Source organism: Haliaeetus leucocephalus, unplaced genomic scaffold, assembly GCF_000737465.1.
Source record: "Haliaeetus leucocephalus isolate CR32 unplaced genomic scaffold, Haliaeetus_leucocephalus-4.0 Scaffold240, whole genome shotgun sequence".
NCBI lineage: Eukaryota > Metazoa > Chordata > Aves > Accipitriformes > Accipitridae > Haliaeetus > Haliaeetus leucocephalus.
Window position 1 is genome coordinate 158,765 of NW_010972676.1, and position 18,309 is coordinate 177,073.

The following is an 18,309-nucleotide window of genomic DNA, read 5'->3' on the forward strand; positions in this document are numbered from 1 at the left end:
AGATACTTGGTAGAGAAGGAGCCTGCATGGCTAAGGGAAACTCACTCAGCTGGGTTGCCCAAAGACATAACTATAACCATTTGTTAGTAGCCCTGTGAAACCACTGTAGTTATCTTTGCCAGATACTCTTTTTTTGGTCCGTCAAAGGAATGAAAGGTGTCCATCCTGAACAGTTAGTTTGCTGTCAGGCTACCAAACAGTCCCTAGCAAACAAGATGTTTGACCAGAAGTGAATATAGCAGTGCATGAGAGAAAGAAAGACTTCCATGTTTTCCAGGAGAGGCAGGGGTGAGGGGGCACTTGTTTATTATGGTGGCTATAAAAAATATTTTTTTTTTTACTTTTTTCAGTGAAGCATTCAAGAACAGAATGTATTTCTGAAGGCAATGCTTCTGATTCCAAAATTGATACTCTAAGAAATTATTGAGAAACCTTTACTGATACGTCAATCGAATAGTCCTGGATTTTGCAGTTGCTTTACGTGTATTAAAAACTAGGGATAAGTTTAAAGGATACATTCAAATTTAGTATTATGTTATTCTGGTAGCAGTCAAGCTATTCAGTGACAGAGAATGAATGATTCAAGCAGGTGTGGACCATAACTATCCCTGTCTGAGTATTTGTAGTGAATTTTTGAAGAAGGTATTCACCTTTTATAGTCACAGGTAGGTGAGTGCATCCTCTTGCATCAGGAGTAACCCATCCCAAGTATATTCACATGTCATCCTGAGATCACACATCTTGCTGCAGTGTCACCACCTACTTGAATGTGCTTTGCAGGCTAACATATTTCCCCGTAGTTCAAGAAGACCAAAGTAGTAGTCTGTGGGGAAGGAGAGAAAGATGACAACAGTAAAACCAGCAAATGATGCACATACAGCAACACTAGAGATATGCATTTTGACTCACACATAATTCAGCCTCCAGGAATTTGACTGTATAGAAATTTTACTTGCCAATATGAAAAAATGGCATTTACCAGCAAATGCCATGAATCTGTACAAGAGGAGTTGAACTTGGGGTTGTTAGGTAAAATGCTAATGAATATTGTAAAAGGGACTGAGGTTCCTAGAGCAGTGTGGACCAGGACACGTGGATATGTGTGGGAAACAGGCACCACTGCTGCTTCTGGGAGGGTGGGACTGGATGTGTTTGCAAGGCATGGTCTGGCTGTGGATGCCAACACCTAACTGCTGGTCCCTACTGTACAAAGAGAGTGGGATGACAGGGATTCAAAGGGTATCAGGGGTATCTAAAGAGCAACTGCTTTTAATCAGTTAGATCTAATCAAAGATAAGAATGTTTTCAGTAGCAGAAGCTGCAGCCTGAAAGCTGAGATTGCAGCTGCATAGACCTGCAAGTATTTCAAATGGGTTTAGTCTGGGCAGAGTTTGATCCGGGAGTCTGGAGCAGGAGGTATGTTCTAGCACCAGTTGATCATCTCTCCCTTTTTGCTCATCCCACGACATGCCAGGCAGGCGCAGCTGCACAAGCCATGGTAGAAGCAGACTGTGTGGTCTGTCGCTGGTGTCAGCCCCGGTGGGCACTGGTAGCAGAGGGAGCTGCTGGGGGCTGGCAGCCGTGGAAAGTCAGGCTGGCTGCCTCAGCTGTTGCTGAAGCAGGAGGGGTGCAAGCAGTGCCTTAGCTGCTGGGAAGAGCCACCTCCTTTCACCACCGAACCTGCTGCTCCACATGCCCTGACCCCTCTCTCAGCAGCAGTTTTCCAGGTTTCCAGCACAGCAGAGCAGGCAGCTGGATCATGGCCACTTTGCTGCCCCTGGTTAATTTGCGCCCTGAGTAATGAGCTATTTTGTTATGCCTGGTATTGGCCCTGAGCTGATAGCCTCTGTCTCTGGGAGGATTTCTTCCACGCGCTCCCTTCCACCACCATGAGGCAATCATTTGCGTGGGACTTAGCTGGGTCCCTGCACTCAGCCTTCCCTGCAATAGAAGGGGCGCAGTAGCATGAGACTAGTGGCTCTGCTTGCTGGTGGATCCAGTGCTTCATTAACTTCCTAATTCCCCTTTAAAATGGGGAAGGGTATTGTCTGACTGAAAAGTGTTATGTACTGTAGTAAGAAGGTATATACTTAAAGTACACTTAATGCTTTTGAAATGAAAAATGCTCAATTTGCCAATGTTATACAATGCTGTTGCCTAGTCTGGAAGGGTAATGAAGATTGCTTAATTAATATTAGAGACAGGCTGAAATCTCCAGCTGTGCAACTCAGGGATGTTTCAAAGCAGGAAATAATAGGTATGAATACAACTTGACTGTATGGTTGTTCTATATAGGCCATACAGTCACAGAAGATGAATTGCCCTTGTCTGATTGTGTAACATGTCCCTACCACCACCAGGGACAAGATAACAGTATTTATGTGCCTGAGTGGCCACACAAAATATGCAAGGATTGTGTCCCAGCAGAAGGCAGGCAGGTGCTTTCAGCATAGAGGGCAATGAACCCCTACACTGAGTTATTTAGTAGTGTGTTAGTTTTGCCATCACCTTAAATCCATCCATGACTAGATGCCCCTTTAAATTATGTATAGCTCAGTGGAAAATTTTGGGGCTCAATGCAGAAATTACTGTCTTGGCTGTAGGGTTTTTATGCTGTAGAAAGGCAGAAGGTCATATAATCTTTATGTGTTGAAGGTGTTTCAAGTGTAAGCCCTATCATGACTCCTCTGGAAGGTTTTGCACACTGAATGTAGGGATGCACCTTTCATATACATTTCATGAACCAGGTGGAGCTCTTTTAAGTCAATATTTTGTCTTCAAGCCCTCACAGTTAACATGGCTCCTTTAATATTTCTTCTTTAAATACAATCTGAATGTACATGCAAACGCAGATTTTGCTGCATCTTACCAGCTTCTTTCTAAAATGCTTTAATTATTTTGAAAGTCTTGTGCAAACTGATAATAAATTTCTGCCTCCCACCACCATCATTCCCCCATTACATCCCTGCTCGTGTATGAGGCATTGATTTTTTTCCCTCTCTTCCTTGGTTTTAAGTGGAGTGGAATGCCATCTCTAAACTATTTCACTCTGCATCATAATGAGGTGAAACCAGCTCTGTCGGGATGGGGCACAGTCCAAAATCCAGCAGCAGGCCTTACTCATCAGCTGCCGTTCTTGCTCACATGGGTGCCAGTCCCTTAAGGAGTGCCACGCGCGGGTGGGCCCTGCTGAAGGCACTGGGCCTCCACACAGGCTCAGGCCTGCATTTGCATCAGGAGATATTTCTGTCTGAGTCAGGGGAATAGTAACACCCACAGACTCAGCCCTAGGCTCTGGCAGATTTAGCTCTCAGCAGATGTAGCTATGAATTCATTTAGCCTCATCAGTGGTTTAAGCTAATGCACAGACTTAAAGCCAGTGTGAGTGAGGCACTGTCATGTGTCCTGTTGAGCCACCCCTGCTACAGGGGTATTAACTTCCAGCAGAAGGATGCACAGGCAGCTGGGCATGGTAACACCCTAACCTAAAACCCTCAGGGCACTGTGGTGCCTGACTATATGTATATTTATGTTTTCATTGTTACTGGTTGGGATAACCCTCCTTGGAAGTGTTAACAATCCTGACCCTTTCTTTTAGGTGGTGGCAAGAGACAGTTTAGCATATGTCGCTGTCCAAAGCAAGGTACAGGACATTTCACAAAGGAATTTGAACTATTTAGGTGCAAGGCCAAGTTATTATTTGATTAAGGCACAGCAATGGAGAAAAACAGGAGGAGCATGAGAACAGACTGACCAGAAAGTGAGACACAGACCACAGAGGTTCAGAGCAGAAGCCAGAGAAAAGTAGACAATACGTTTGGGGATGTTGGCTGAAAGCATATCAAATTGTTTGACCTCACATGTTTCCAGAAAACAAACATTTTGTACTTATTTTGTAAACAAGATTGAATTCTATCACCAGTCCTAATAGAACCACTCCAATTTCGAGATAGTCTTTCAGGTGAGAAAGGTAACAGGATGGTTTTACTGCCGTGATTTAGTGATGGTACCTTATTTATAGCAAGAAAAACCAAGAGAGAATTACACAGTTCATTACATGCTTGTGACAATAAAACCTTTATGTCTTGCACCTATGTTACAGAGAACCTGTTTTAGGAACACTTCAGAGACTAAAAATAAATACATTGGATTAATTTAATATAGCCTCCAAAGCCATGTTCTTTAGACACTGTGAGACCAAGTGAATGGGGCTTGGAGAGAGAAACCAGTACATTTAAAATGGCTAAAAATTACTCAAATGGCCTTGCTAGATCTAAACATGTTTCCAGAATTAAGTCTGGCATTGTGGGACCTTTTACGGGCAGAGGTAAGCATACATGTGTAAACATAGACATAAAATGAGTGTGTCCTATAAATGGTTACTTACACTTAACAGAAGAGGATACATGCCTTCACACCATTCTCTCTGCATGAAACATGGAGTATTTATAGCAGCTACTTTGTGTTAATTAACTCATCTATATCAATTTATACTTAATTAATAACACTGAATAACTGCATATTTTTCTGCTGCCAGCACAATTTATCTTTTTGACTGTTTACTGATTCTTTACGATTCAAAAATAATTATTAAAAGGTGTGCTTTCTCGTATGCCACTAATAATTGTCATCTCCGCTCAATCCATGTATCTTAGAGTGGTCCAGCCCTCCAATCCCATTGCATTCCATGCTTCATTCCCTGGGTCTCATGTAGTAGACATAACTGTGGGCTATAGCTAAAATGTTAAAGAATTCCCCCTCTGAAGCTGCTCTACATGTGTGTATATGTACACAGATATATGCATATCTAAACACACACGTGCTTTCCGGGTGTGTAGGGGGAATCAATCTAATTTTTAAAGCCTACAGAAGAGTAGAAGTGGAAATCTGCAAGCCCTCTGGTTTTCATTATAAGCTCTTGAAACTAATTAAACAAAAACCTGACCTTTTTTTTATTCCTTTCCTTAAACTAGTGCACATGCAATGGTGAAAGTACATTCTTGCTTGAAGATTTTGAGAGTCCTGAGAAGTAAAATGTCTAAAACTCATCCTTTTCCTCTGACATCACTGACACATCTCTCTATACTGACAAGAACTCCTGCATGTAGAGGAACCCCCTTTCCTTCTTCCTGCTGGTTATGATATGTCGTTGCCCCTGATGCCGTCACATTCCTTATTTCTGCTTAGAAGATGCTAGTGAAATTGTTGCTAAGTAGCTGTGGTCTAAAACTCATGAGGTTTTCCAGGCTTATCCATGGAAGGTAAGTGAATAATTAAAAAACAAGTCACTGCATCTCCTAGGCTGGGGGAAGTACATGGCTGTCAACTCAGGGCTAGTTGCAAATCACAGGACATAGCTTCAAAGCATAAGATACCAGTGTACTACGCAAGTATACAAGGCGGCCCTCAGCGGTCTGCCTGGCAACCTCTCCTGTTCTACAGGGTTGCATATGCGAGTTGTGAGTCCTTGGTCCTTTTTGCTTGTTCTCTTCTGTTTGGAACATGTGAAGCTTTCTAGCCATGGAAAGAATATGCAACATAAAGCTTACACTTAAAATAAAGGACTCGGGTATAGAAAGTTTAGTCTGTGATGAAATGGTTTATTCAAGAACACAGTATGAGAAATAATGTCCTGGGCATAATGCCTTGCTGAAAGCAGAGAGGTTTAGTAATGCCAGGATACTTAGAAGAGGACGTTAGCCGATGTCTTGGTTGAAGCTTTTCAAGACAGACTCAGGCCCAGTGTCCCTAGGGCAGGCAATACCTGTGCTGGTCTTGGGGAAAAATATAATGATATCCACTTCTATTTCTAGATTTGCTGGTTGTGTATGAGACACTTGTTATGGAAGAAATGAGCATGGGTGGTTATTTGAACTGCAGAGAGGCAAGAACTCAAAGGGGTTTTTATTTGAAAGCTTCCATACAGAAGCAGGAAAAGAATGCAGCTGATTTTGTTGATCAAGGAATAGTAGAGCTCTCAGTTTTTCCTCCCTCAGTGGTTATTGGGTGGAGGGTCCAAGGAGTGCCTGTTTGCTGAATCTGCTTGCAAATTTGTAGCTGCAAGGGAGCCAGAAGTCAGTAAGACATCAGAACCCTGTTAGACTGGTTTCTACTGGTTTGAAAAGCCAGGCAGGTTTGGAGTGCTGCTGTGCCAGGCTATCCTTGTCAACTGCATCAAGCTAATTTCAGCTAATTTCAAACCTGACATAAGCTGATACTATTATAGCCTGTAACTCTGATTGCAGATGTCTTTAGTAACTCAGGAAGAATATTTGATAGACAATGCTGGAAACTGTGCAGCAAACAGCATCAGTCATGGAAACTTCCCCTCCAGAAGGGCTCTTTTTAACCCCAGCAGAGGACCCTGGCAGGAAAGGAAGCTTGCAGGACTGCAGCTCTCAATGCAGAGCAGTCTCTTCTGTCCTAGTACTGGGGTACTAGCTCAGGGCTTAGGCAATCACATCCAGAAGCCCCCCCCTACTTGCCTCTAGTTTGCCAGCTACAGGGCTAGACAGCATTGCACTGTAGAAAAACAGAAACACATGCAGTGCTCTCTGGCTGCATGTGCATCCACAGTAAGTCTCCATTTTTTTGTCAAACAAGTGACATGGTGTCCTCAAACATAACTCTGTAGCTCACTTTGCCCAAGTGCTGTGAAAGATTGGCAAACCTTTCCTTTCAGACCTTTCCTTCTAACAGCAGTGGTTACCCTCCTCTTCATCCCCAGTTTTTAAGCACAGGAAGAGGAAGGCTGGGATGAAGGTAGTGAATCTCATGGCTGTGGCACTGAATCGGGTCCTGTGAGAGCAGATGTCATTTCTCAGCTCTGCTGCAGTTCCCTGGGCAATCTTGAGCACGTTAGGGATTTTTCTGGGTCTTAGTTCCCCATCTCTAGACTGGGAGTGGTATACTGTAGTTTATGAATACTCCTATATTTCTTCCACTGTCTTTTTTCTTCTGAGTTACTTGAGCAGGAACTTGGTGTAAGTACAGGAGCATGACATGAGATAGCCTGAGGGATTCAAAAGAGATCTGGACAATACTGTAATTAAAGAAAAAAATCAACCAATTTGGGCATTCTCTCTGTTTTGGTTATTTTTCATTTGATATTTCCTACATTTCTGTCCCCAAGTGAAAAGCAGGCATTTTGTCTAGCTTTCTAGTTCCTCAGTGTCCCTGTTGCTCTTCCTAAGTTTTATTTGAGCTGGCTGCAGTTTCTCCTAAGAAGAGGTCCTTGTTTCAGGAATTACTCCCTTTTGGAACAGCAAAGTCCATGTTTTGCGGATTGAGTAACCTGCTAGACCTGCTTTTTCATAGACAATCTGTTTCAAATATTATTTTGGCTAGGAAAGAGAACACGGGGAGGAGATGAGGTTTATAGATTGTTTCAGGTTTTACTGAGTCTTGTCAGTTTTTCTTATTTTAGATCTAATGGGGCTGCTTCCATGGGATGCTGCTTGGAAATACGAAATATTGCCTTCTGGCACTGTTGTGGGAAAAATGATAATTGCCTATAGAAATCATAGAACAAGCTACTTCCAAAAGGAAAATTTGAGTGAAAACCCCAGGCATTGGCAATATACTCAGGGACAGATAATGGTAATTATGTAGTTAAAGTATTTTACATTGTCTTGCAAATGTAGTCTCCAAATTATAGCAGTGTGGGACAATGGGTTCTTTATCTCTGGGCTCTTCTTTTCTGGTAATTACTGTGGTGTTTCACACATACTCCTGTATTTACAGTTGGTCTTAAAGTGGATTGGATTTATCAGTCCCAATTCCAGTCTGGAGAAAACCAGATCTGAATAAAACTTATGTCCATCTCTTACAATGAATGGCAGCCGATTAGTCCTTTTTGCAGGTTCAGCAAAAAGGTAAAAGGTTTTAAATTTTTTTCATTATTTTAGTGCAATTTCCTAGTCTCTACTAGGTCTGCAAGTGGCAGCTTCACTATAACGGTTGAATCCGTCAATAGTTCAATATCTCAAAAGCTAGTTTGTTCTTATGAAATCTGAGTCCCTGTTTACTTTGTGCATTTTAAAATATACATAATTGCTGGGACAGAGTTCACAGCTACACTGGATACACAGCAATTGGTCTCCGGAGAGTGAAAGGAAAGATCGTCTAAGGGGAAGGATCAGCCTGGTGTTAGGAGGAAAACAGGCTGCTTTTCATATTTCATGTCTTTATTTTATTTATATATATTTTTTTTAAAGCAAGATCACACCTAAACATTTGCCAGGAAAAATCACAACTTGCCCTGCCCCTGGAAAAAGGCACATAGTTTGGTTGCTTGGTTGGTTTTGGGGATGTTTGCTGTTCAGTTTGTCACATTAATGCCCGTTCTGTGCAGGCTGGGTCTCCTCTCTGACTAGGCTTCCTCCCTGTGGTGGTTTTCATGCCTGTCAAGCTGTGCCAATGGTGTCTCTCCTTTCTGTCAGCCAGTATTTCAACAGTGTCAAGGCTGTGCTCTTTCTGGGTTGCACAGGACTCCTTCAGTGTGACTTTGCTTGTAGAGCAAAGTCGGTTCTTTCTCAGGCACTGGATTTGTGCCTTTGTTTGTGGCCTGAGGTTTCTTCCTCAGACCATTCCTCTTCCAGCATCCCCCCAGAGTAGGATTTTACTCACCTGACAATCTGGGCCTGAACCAGTCTCTCATTTGCCATCGGGATGAGGTATGTCCAACAAGTCTGGACTAAACTCCCCAGGTTGTTAGAGATTTGCAATTCAGTTGTGAATCCTGAGGCAGGTGTGTCCTACAGAAGATCCCTGTCCTTCGGTCCTCGTACCTTCTGTCAGTTCTGCTTGAGAGTGAAGTTTCCCTCAGACTTTGTTTGCTCAGTTTCCAGAGTCACAGCAAACATAATTTAAAGGATCAGCTTTCCCTTTACCCAGATAAGTTAGTACAAACATGCCCTGAACGTCCTTTGCACTGCTTGTGCCATAGGCTTAATGACAGGGCATTGTTAAACCTTCCATATAAATCTTTAACAACTGGGTGAAACTTTGGTCCAAATCTGCAAACTCAAATAAGTGGAAACAGTAAATGGTATTTGCTTACATTTTTAAGGCCCACTGGCTGAGAAACTGCTCTTGCTTTACTTTATTTACAGCCATTTGAGATGAAAAGACCTAAATGTTTATGAGTATTTTTAGGCTGCCTTTTTTTAATTTCATGTGTGTTCACATACCTGGGCACTTGGGTGGAGATAGCAGAGCCAGCCTGGTTTTATTTTAAGGCTTTTTGTATCTGTTCATCCAAATGCCTGTTATAATTTTCACCCTTGAAGTACTTCGATTTCTTATTCAGGTTGTGCTTACATATGCTGTTCTCTCCACTGGGCTTGCTTGCTATTATTTGAATGTCCCTTTTCTGCAGGCAGCTTAGGGCCCAATGCTTCAAAGGAAGACAAATAAGCCTGTAATTCCTGTAGATACCTATGTGCTGCTATACTTAGGAGAGAAGTTTTCCCTCGTCCTTGTATAACTCACGTGATATTTTAAAGCCTGTAGTTTGAATGACTCTTACAAAAAGCATCATATTGCCTGCTGAAGTTGATGCTAGTCTTTCCCTTGATTTTTTTCTTTTTTAAGTTCACTGAACTTGCCAAGTGCCTTGTTCATCTCAAAATATTTTGATTGGCCACAACATTACCCTATTCCTTCAAAAATGCAGCTGTATGCCCAGCCTACTCTGTGGAAGGCCAAATGTTCATTGAGTAAAGCTTTGGTTAATACGAGGTCAGTCATCATAGCTTCATGGTCACCAGTGTCAGTGTCCCTTTACATCAGCAGAGGGCCTGGCCTGGGCACAGAGGGCTGTCAGCAATTAATCCTGTAATGATTAATCAAGGTCACCATCAGGCCTATGTACTCCTGGTCTGTGAGCTAGCAGGACACGGAAATGAGGGATGCACTGGAATTTGGGCTTCTATCTGTTGCAAGAGTCACTCCAGGGTGAATCTAGATAGCCTTGTGCTTCAGACTTGCTTATCTGAGTGTCCCAGCGCTGGCAGAGTACGTGAAGCAAGGGACTCCGGTTTTATTGCATTTTCCAGTCATTAAATTGCTCCAGTGACTCCTTCCCAGTGTTGCTATTTTGAGGGCTAAAAAAATCCTGCTTATACAATCCCATTTTTGCATGTAAATCTCACCACCTTTCTTCCTTTGCTTCCCATAGACTGTGCCATTCATTTTGTTACAAAAATAAATTCTTTTTTTTTCTGTTCCAAAAGGGCAAAGTAAATGGAAAAATGGTGTTGTGTATCATAGGCAGGCTGTTCATTGGATGTTGTCTCTCACAGAGTAAAGAAGCTTCCCTGTGACAAACACACAACTCACCATGGAGTGTGAGAAGGCTTACAGGTCCGCTATGGGGTGATGTTGTTGCCCTTTGGGTTGAGGGAATATTTTTTTGATTTTGCCCAATTCTTTCCATGAGAAGAGGAAATAAGTTGTAAAAGGCTGTTATTTACTGGGAAAGAAACACAGACAGCACGATTCTTTTGCTTACTCCTCCTGATGGAAATCAAAAGTAACTTAACTGGAGACAATGGAGTGTGAAATGGTACAAACCCAAAGAGTACCTGCTCCTCATACCTGTTGCTCTTACAGCAGATAAGGATAGTGAGGTGCTGGTTTCAAATGTGCACAAAGGCTCATTTCCTTAACTAGAATTGAAATTAAAAGAAAACGGTGGATATTTCCTGGTCCAGTGAATCCTGTTTCCCAAAGAGCTCTGCCATTAGCATTTGCATGTTAAATTCATTATTATTATTACTTTGCCCCCCCCCCCCACAACAGAGCAGGGCTTTCGGTCAGACCCCAGGTCTATGGGTTTTACATTCTGCACAAATGACACCATATTCCCTAAAGTCTGGAGAGAAGCCCATAGTGTTTTAACTGAAAATTTGCAAAATCATGTAATTGCTCTCTCGCGTGGCCTGACTCCATAGAAGCCCTCGATTTTAAATATTGCTGCCTGATGACAGCTGCTACACTGTACAGCATAGCAAAAATACTGAATTACCTGAGCTGGGTGTGCCTTTCTAATAGGGCAAGGAATCAATGGATTCAGGTTTGAACATTTTGCAAGGGAAATATACATTGATAATTTTTAATGGACTAGGTATCACTCATTAAATGCAACCTCTCTTATTTTCCTACTGATTTCTTTTCACATATGCTCACGAGTATTACCTTGTGAATTCTTTTTCTTAGCCTTCATTTGCAACTATTGCTATATCTTTCCTAAGAGGTGGCACCCGAAATTGAACATGGTCCTCCAAATGCAAATGCTCCATTGTTCAGTATTCTGTCATTATATTATCTTCTGCATTATTTTTATATCCTCTTATTAATGCACCCACACAGCCCATTTGCATTTTTTAACCTTTTTAAAAACGTTTTCATTACAACAATCAGATATAAAGGCAATGAAATAAGCATGGAACAATAGAAGTAAAGAGCTTGATTCTCCTCAGACCTATACCCATTTTAAACTTCACTGGTGACACTGATTTTGATTTACACTGAAAGGAAAGAGAGAATCAAACCTAGCATGTCTACACTGAGACATCCATTTTTGATTGTTAGCAAGGAATAGTTTTGTAAAATAGTTGCAGTACACAACATGTTGTTTGGAAAAAGCACTTTTATCAGGAAGGAGGCTTTTTTGCAGATAGAGGACAGCAGTATGGGCTAGTGTCTGAAGAGCAGTTGCTGGAGGCCTGGACGCTGGCAGTGCTTGGCAGTGGCCATGCAGGGGAAGTACGGCAGGGTACCCGTGTGTTGACTGTGTGGTTGTCCTGAACAGGCACTGGGGTTCACCCGGGTGAACCTCACAGCAGGACTAAGCAGTGTATTCTTCATTTTGGGAGTAGTTTTAGCCATTCTAGGCTGTTACCCTCTACACAGCCATGTCCGATACCTGCACTGGGGAGTGGGCTGAAGGCAGGGCATCGCAGCTGGCTGCAGAGGAAGATGGGGGCCTTGCATGGGGAGGAAGAGATGATAAGGGGAGATGGGAGGTGGCCAGAGGCATGGCCCACTCTGCCATGTGCATGCTGCCAGTGTAGAACAGGGAACCATTGCCACCATAGCAAGCCACATTTGGAACTTCCCACTCTGAGAAGAAATGGCCGACCAGTTTTAAGCTGCAGCTGGGCAAGGTGATTTCTATTAAACAAACAGGATACCACCTGAGTAACACTGCTTTTAGCCAGGGAGCAGAAGAAAGGTGAAGAAATCCACAAAGTAATCGTTCATGCCTGGCTTTCTGGCAGACTGCGCTGTAGCAGCCTCTTCGGTGCCTCTCTTCCTTCCTTAATTGCTTCTGTTTTACTTGACTCTGGATTTTCTCCAGGAGTTACTGTTAAAAGTTATTATCTTGTGGATGTCAATGCCATTGTCTCTGGAGGGACTTTTCCTTCACATTGGCTATTGTTTGATTCCAGGTAAAGCAGTGAGATACAAATGCCCTTAGGCTTCTCTTGTGTGTCTCAGTTAAGGGAATACTTTACTTGCCCAGTTAGGCAAGGTCCATAAACATGGGGTGTGGTTTTATGATACAGCTAATTTGATCTAATGGCTAGCTGCCAGTCAGAGAGGTGAGTCTGCTCCTCCTGTCAACAGCTTCATGCTCCTACTCCCTCTCCTACTGAAGATCCTGCTGTTTGACTCTTGCTGACGCAGTCCAGGACAATGACCTAGCAGAAAACTATTTTTTTTTTTCTTCTGGATTAGTTTTCTGCCAGACTGACATCCTCTGATGGCTTGCCAAGGTAAGATGAGCACCAGTGCTGGCACAAGAAGGAATACAGGGCTGCTCAAGAGAGAGGAAAGATAGTAATACAGATACATTACATTAATTTGGTAGGTTGGTTGAGTGGTTGTAAATCCACACCTTTGCAACTCCCTGTTTGGCTTGCACAGATCAATCAGAACTGCCATCAAATAAGGAGACTTCTCTTCCTCCTTTTTCATTACTAGCAAGATGTATTTGCAGGACAGTTATTTTCATTTTTTCAGCTCACTTCAAAGACCAGAAGCATTAATGGCAGCAATGAAAACACAGTAGAGAAGAGGGGAAAGCAAGAGAAACAGCAAGGAATGGGATAGGAAAGGTCATCTCTGACAGCAGCACATCAGATCAGTAGCACAAGATAGTCATGAAATCATTTGCTTGGGTACTCCCAGCAGCTGTAGGTGCTGCCTCTAAGCCAGCCAGGGCACAGCTGGGAGAAGGGGTGATGCTGTCCTCTTCTTCCTCAGCTGGGACTCTAGGCTCATACTCTCCCCTCTGTTCCTCTGCCTGACTCTCCCCATCTGTTCATTGACTGCAGCTGCTGGGATAGTTTAGCCCTAGTAACACCTCCACAGAGGCTGCTGGGAGCTGCATCTGCATACACCAGCATGTTATTCCTGTATCACTGCCTGGGGACTCTTGTGTTAACCCATTTCTTCATCCAGGAACAGCATGCTGGTCGATTGGAGGTACATGGAGCTGGCAGATGAATATGTCAGATTATCACAGCACTGTCACCTGCTGGTTATAACCATTTTCTGGATTCTTTTGGCATACTTTCCCAGAGCTCAGGAGCACTCTGAGAGGAAGCACTGGGAGTCCGCATGCTGGGACCAGAGGAACTTTCCCCTCCTCAGTGCAAGGGGACAAGAGGGCCAAGAAATAAGACAGCATGCTGAACTGTATAACCACTAGAAACAACAGCTGTTCCACAGTGCTGTCAATCCATGCAGGTAGAAATATGCTGGTTAATTACTATGATAATAATAGTCTTTCCCTAGTGCTTGTCCAGCTCAAGTGGAACCTCCCCTTATATGCAAAACAGGTTTGCTATTTAAATGTCAGCTTGTGTATACGTGTCAGCTGCTAGCTTCTCTTGGGGATCTGAGACAGCTGACATTGTTGCCAATATAAATTTTGCAGGTTGGAGACTAGTTGGTAAGACTGTGGTGAGCCTCCCTTTTGTCTAACCCAATAGGAGTGCTTTTTGGGGTTTGTTTTTTTCCCTTTGACGTGACTTCCAGGAGACACAGAGTGAAAGAGGTATTTATTTTTCTTTTTTTTTTCTTTCTTTTAAAAAAAAACAAAAAACAACTTTTTTGTAACAGTGGACATTGCTAGGAACTCAAAAGGTAAATACAACATTTTGTAGGTTCAAGTACAAGTGTAACTTGTGTATTCCTCCACCAAACATATGCTAAGAAAAATGCTGCTGCTTCATGTAATTCTTCTCTAGTGCTAAGAAAACCTGCACTTCAAGGCATGGGAGCTACTGCTAGGCTGAGACACATCATTTTAAAAGCAGAACTTGATCAATTGTTTAGGTAAGCATATACTGACCTGGGAGGCTGAAAAATCCCCTTGTAAGTGTGGTATGAAGTTTTTACCACAGAAAAACTTTCTGTTTCTAGTGTAGTTAAAAAGTTTAATCCAACTGGCTGCTGGATTAAAGTGATTCCAGTTTTGTGCCTTTTCAGTTTTGAATTCTGAATGTTTTAGTTTAAATTTATTGTTTGACAGGTCTTGCTGATGACTCTCCTTTCTGACTTTACATTTAGAGTGATTTACCGGACTAAATAGATGTGTGCTGTCTGGCTTGTTAAGAAATCCCATAGCCTACATTTAGTGTAGGATCTAGTCTAGGGGCATAAGAAGGCTGGAGATGGAGTGCTCTGATGCTGGGATTTGGCAGAAATGGGCACAGTCATGCTGTTTCGCGAGGAGGAAAGGCTTGTGCACAGGAATATGCTGTGTAGCAAGTATTTTAGAAGCAAACTGGGTCTCCTGTTTCTTAGCCCTGTACAGCTGGAATGTGGTTTCTCCCCCCCCCCCCCCCGCCCTGCAACATGCCAATGGAAATGTCTTCTTTTCTTTAAGTGAAACAAGAAATGTATCTCAGCATAGCGCTTAGTTGACTTTTATAAGTTTGGAAAACACTGTAAGTCCAGATCTGACATTGAGTAGGGAGCAACCAGACCTGGGTTCTTGTGCTTGCCTTGAAAAGCAGAATTTTAGTTGGGTTTTGCATGTGACTTTCTTGATGTTTTTTGTTTGTGTTTTCCCCCCAAAACCTCCCTGAATGAGTTTGTTTGGGATCTACCTGAATTCATTCAAGAACAAGCTGCCTCCTACACAGATTGCAGAGCACTCTGATAGGCACCAAGAGATAGAGTTCAGCATATTACCTCATTTCTGCTGGTTTGTTTTTAAAGACATACTGCCCTTTCAGCTTGGATCTGAACATGTTCAGGACAGGTTTTTACAGAAGCTGAGCCCAGTGGAAATGTTATCCTTTTTAGTCACTTTTCTTGGAGACGGTTAAAGCAAATAAACATGCAAGGGCTCATCCTGCTCTATCGACAAGTCCACGTGAGCTGCCTTGAAGGACAGAAGTGGAAGGAACAAGTACCCTCTCCTGGTGTCTACCAGCACCTCTCCCTTACTGCAACTTGGGCTTCTTCCAGGTATCAGATACATCATAGATTCATTTATTCCCAACTGTTATTTCTTTTGACTTTTCTGGTGTGCTGGAAACAGTCTCTGCCTCGGAAATCATTACAGCTGTATAACTTGCAAACTATGAGTAATGGTTTCCTCCAGTTTAACTCCCCCCCCTCTTAACGTGTTTTCACTGTGCCCGTCTTTCTCCCTGTCTGCCCAGTTCTGTCTGGAGGTGAGGTACTGGATCTCAATGCAGCAGCTTCCCTGGTGCCTTGGAGAGGAACTGCAGGTAAACGTCAGTCTCCCTGAACAGGACACTTCTCAAGGATAAGCCTGGGAAATAAATTCAAAACTCCAGTAAATACCAAAATGCAGAAGGGAATACTGGCTTAAAGGCTACATGATAAATTTCCCTTCTCCTTAATAGCATCTCTGTCATCTGGAAAGAGGTTACCAGCCATCTTTTTTAGTCCTAGGAAGAAATTACCGTATCAACTCCACTTCCCCTTTCTCAGCCCTTTACCTCACAAAACTACAGCTAACTTTTCTCTCCAAGGTGACTGAATTGATACAGGTCTGAGCAATTGTTTTCAGTTTGTGTACAGCTCTCCAGTCTCCTGCTTGTATTTCAGGCCTTTGTGTTCCCAGAAGTTTGTCTTTTTTTCCAGTTATAGCTCTTGGTCTTTCAAAAGATATTGCCATGGTCTACAAACTATGTCTTGCCAGTGTCCTTAGATCATGCAGGCTGCAACACTGCCACCTTCTTCCTTGTAGGCCAGCCAGTGCTATTTCAGTAGGGTTTAGGAACAAACTAGCATCATAGATGCATAGATCCCATGGCAATTTAATCTCAGAGGGATTGGTGTGTATGACTTGAATTCCTGCAGTGCTGGAGTATGAGCTTTTGAACACTCTTTATGTGGCTGTCCTGTTAATGATTTGCTGTCTTGTCTATGGTTTGCTAATTTTACTTCTCTCTTATTCAGGAGCGCATAGCTAGTGTTTTTGCCTTTGAAAATGGGTAAAGGTCAAGAGAAAAATCACTTCCTAAAGCAGCACTTTTTTTTAATATATATATTAAGAATTTTAAGTTTATTTAAAGATTCTGCATTTTTGAGTCTGTGTGAAACTCAAACTGTTGTGACTCAATCTCTGCTTGAAGATCCACGAGGGAGAAGGTAGAAGCAGCTGAATACTGGCTTTAAGTGTGTTTACAAAAGGATGGAAGAGTTTCTCTGCAGTGGGATACGTAGTGTGTATGTGTATATTTATGCATACAGACATAATACCCACACTGTGTGTAGGGAGTATATATGCAAATGTGTGTATATGTGTATACACACACACTCACACATCTCCCTGTTTAGTCTCTGAATAGATGGAAGAGTCGCTTGGTTCTCATATTTTCCTCAATTATAATTGTGGGTGCTGTGTCCAGGAACCTCAGGCTTGTTTCTATGGCACCTATGCCCAGCCTTTTAACATCCAGCCTTCCCTCAATCCCCGTGTGGCAATAAGAGGAAAAGAAGAGTGTTGTGACACCCACACTGAGCATCTCATGGAGGGGCTAAGAGCATGGGTAAGAAATGGCTGCAGATAGTGGACTCATATGGGAGGGACTCGGGTACAGTAGGCTGCGGTACATCCTCCCGTGGCACTGGTCTCTTGGCTTTGTGTTGAGGGCTTTGTGGGGCAGCCCAGATGATCTTTCTTTTCTCTTGCTCCCTCTCTTTTTTTTTTTTTTTTTTTTTGGCCTCCTTGCCCTGCCCTGAAGCGGGATTGCAATATCAGAATGGCATCATGAGCAGGAATGCTAGGGAACCTTGCAGCACTAGTCAGGCTGACTAATATCCCTTTAAATAATCTTCCTTCAAATAGTCTGGAAGCATTCTAGTGAGCTTCTGTTTCAGAAGCCATGAGAACACAGCCCTGACTGTGGTCTATATAAATAGCCAGATCCATGCTGGTAAGTAGTGAAAAGCACAGTTATTTGTTCTAGGAAGGTCTTCCTATTTTTTTTTATGTTGTTGCATGTATAGGTGTGATCAAATTCTGGTAACATTTCTGTATAGTAATGGTGCTTCTGCCTTTTCTCAGACTGTCATATCCTCAGTGACAGTGAGGAGCAAGAAGCTACCCTTTGGAGATAGACTTCTATCTCCAGTGGCTTTGCATCTGAGTGGCAATGGTGCTGTGGCTTGCTGGGGTCTGTACAGCTGGCTTTAGCTAAAACAGTGTAGTTCAGACCCTTTTGATCGGTGCTGTGAGTTCAAAAATCTCACTGATGTTTATAGCATCTGGAAGGTGAAAGCAAGGAATATTTGAATATTTGCTATGGATCTGGATAGAGCATAATGTGATGGTCCTGTCTGAGGAGGATGAACTTAGCTTACCTGTGCTGTCCTAACTGTAATCAGCACTGTAAAAAATTAAAAAAAAAAAGTTAACCAAGTCTATGTTAGTTATGCTGGCTATATAATCTTTTCTCTTGTAATACGGAAGAGTAGAAACTATTCTCCAGGTAGATACATGCACTCTGCAGCTGCATAAGTAATCTTCAGTTTGCCTCCATCTGGTCCTGAATTATCAAGACAGCCTTCAAAAACATACGGATGTGATACATGGCCAATAGCCACTATAGCGCTTTCCAAGATTTAGGTAAATAGGAGAATCCTCAACGAAGAGCGCAGCAAGTCTTGCCTCAGCCAAGGTAGGAGGCATTTGAATTTCTTACTCATAGTGTATTGTTATCTTCTCCCTGCCATCCTACCCACTCAATGCGTCAGAGGTCTAAGGCTTGATTTTTAAAAATTTTTTTTAAATCCTCTCTGTGCCCTCCCCCC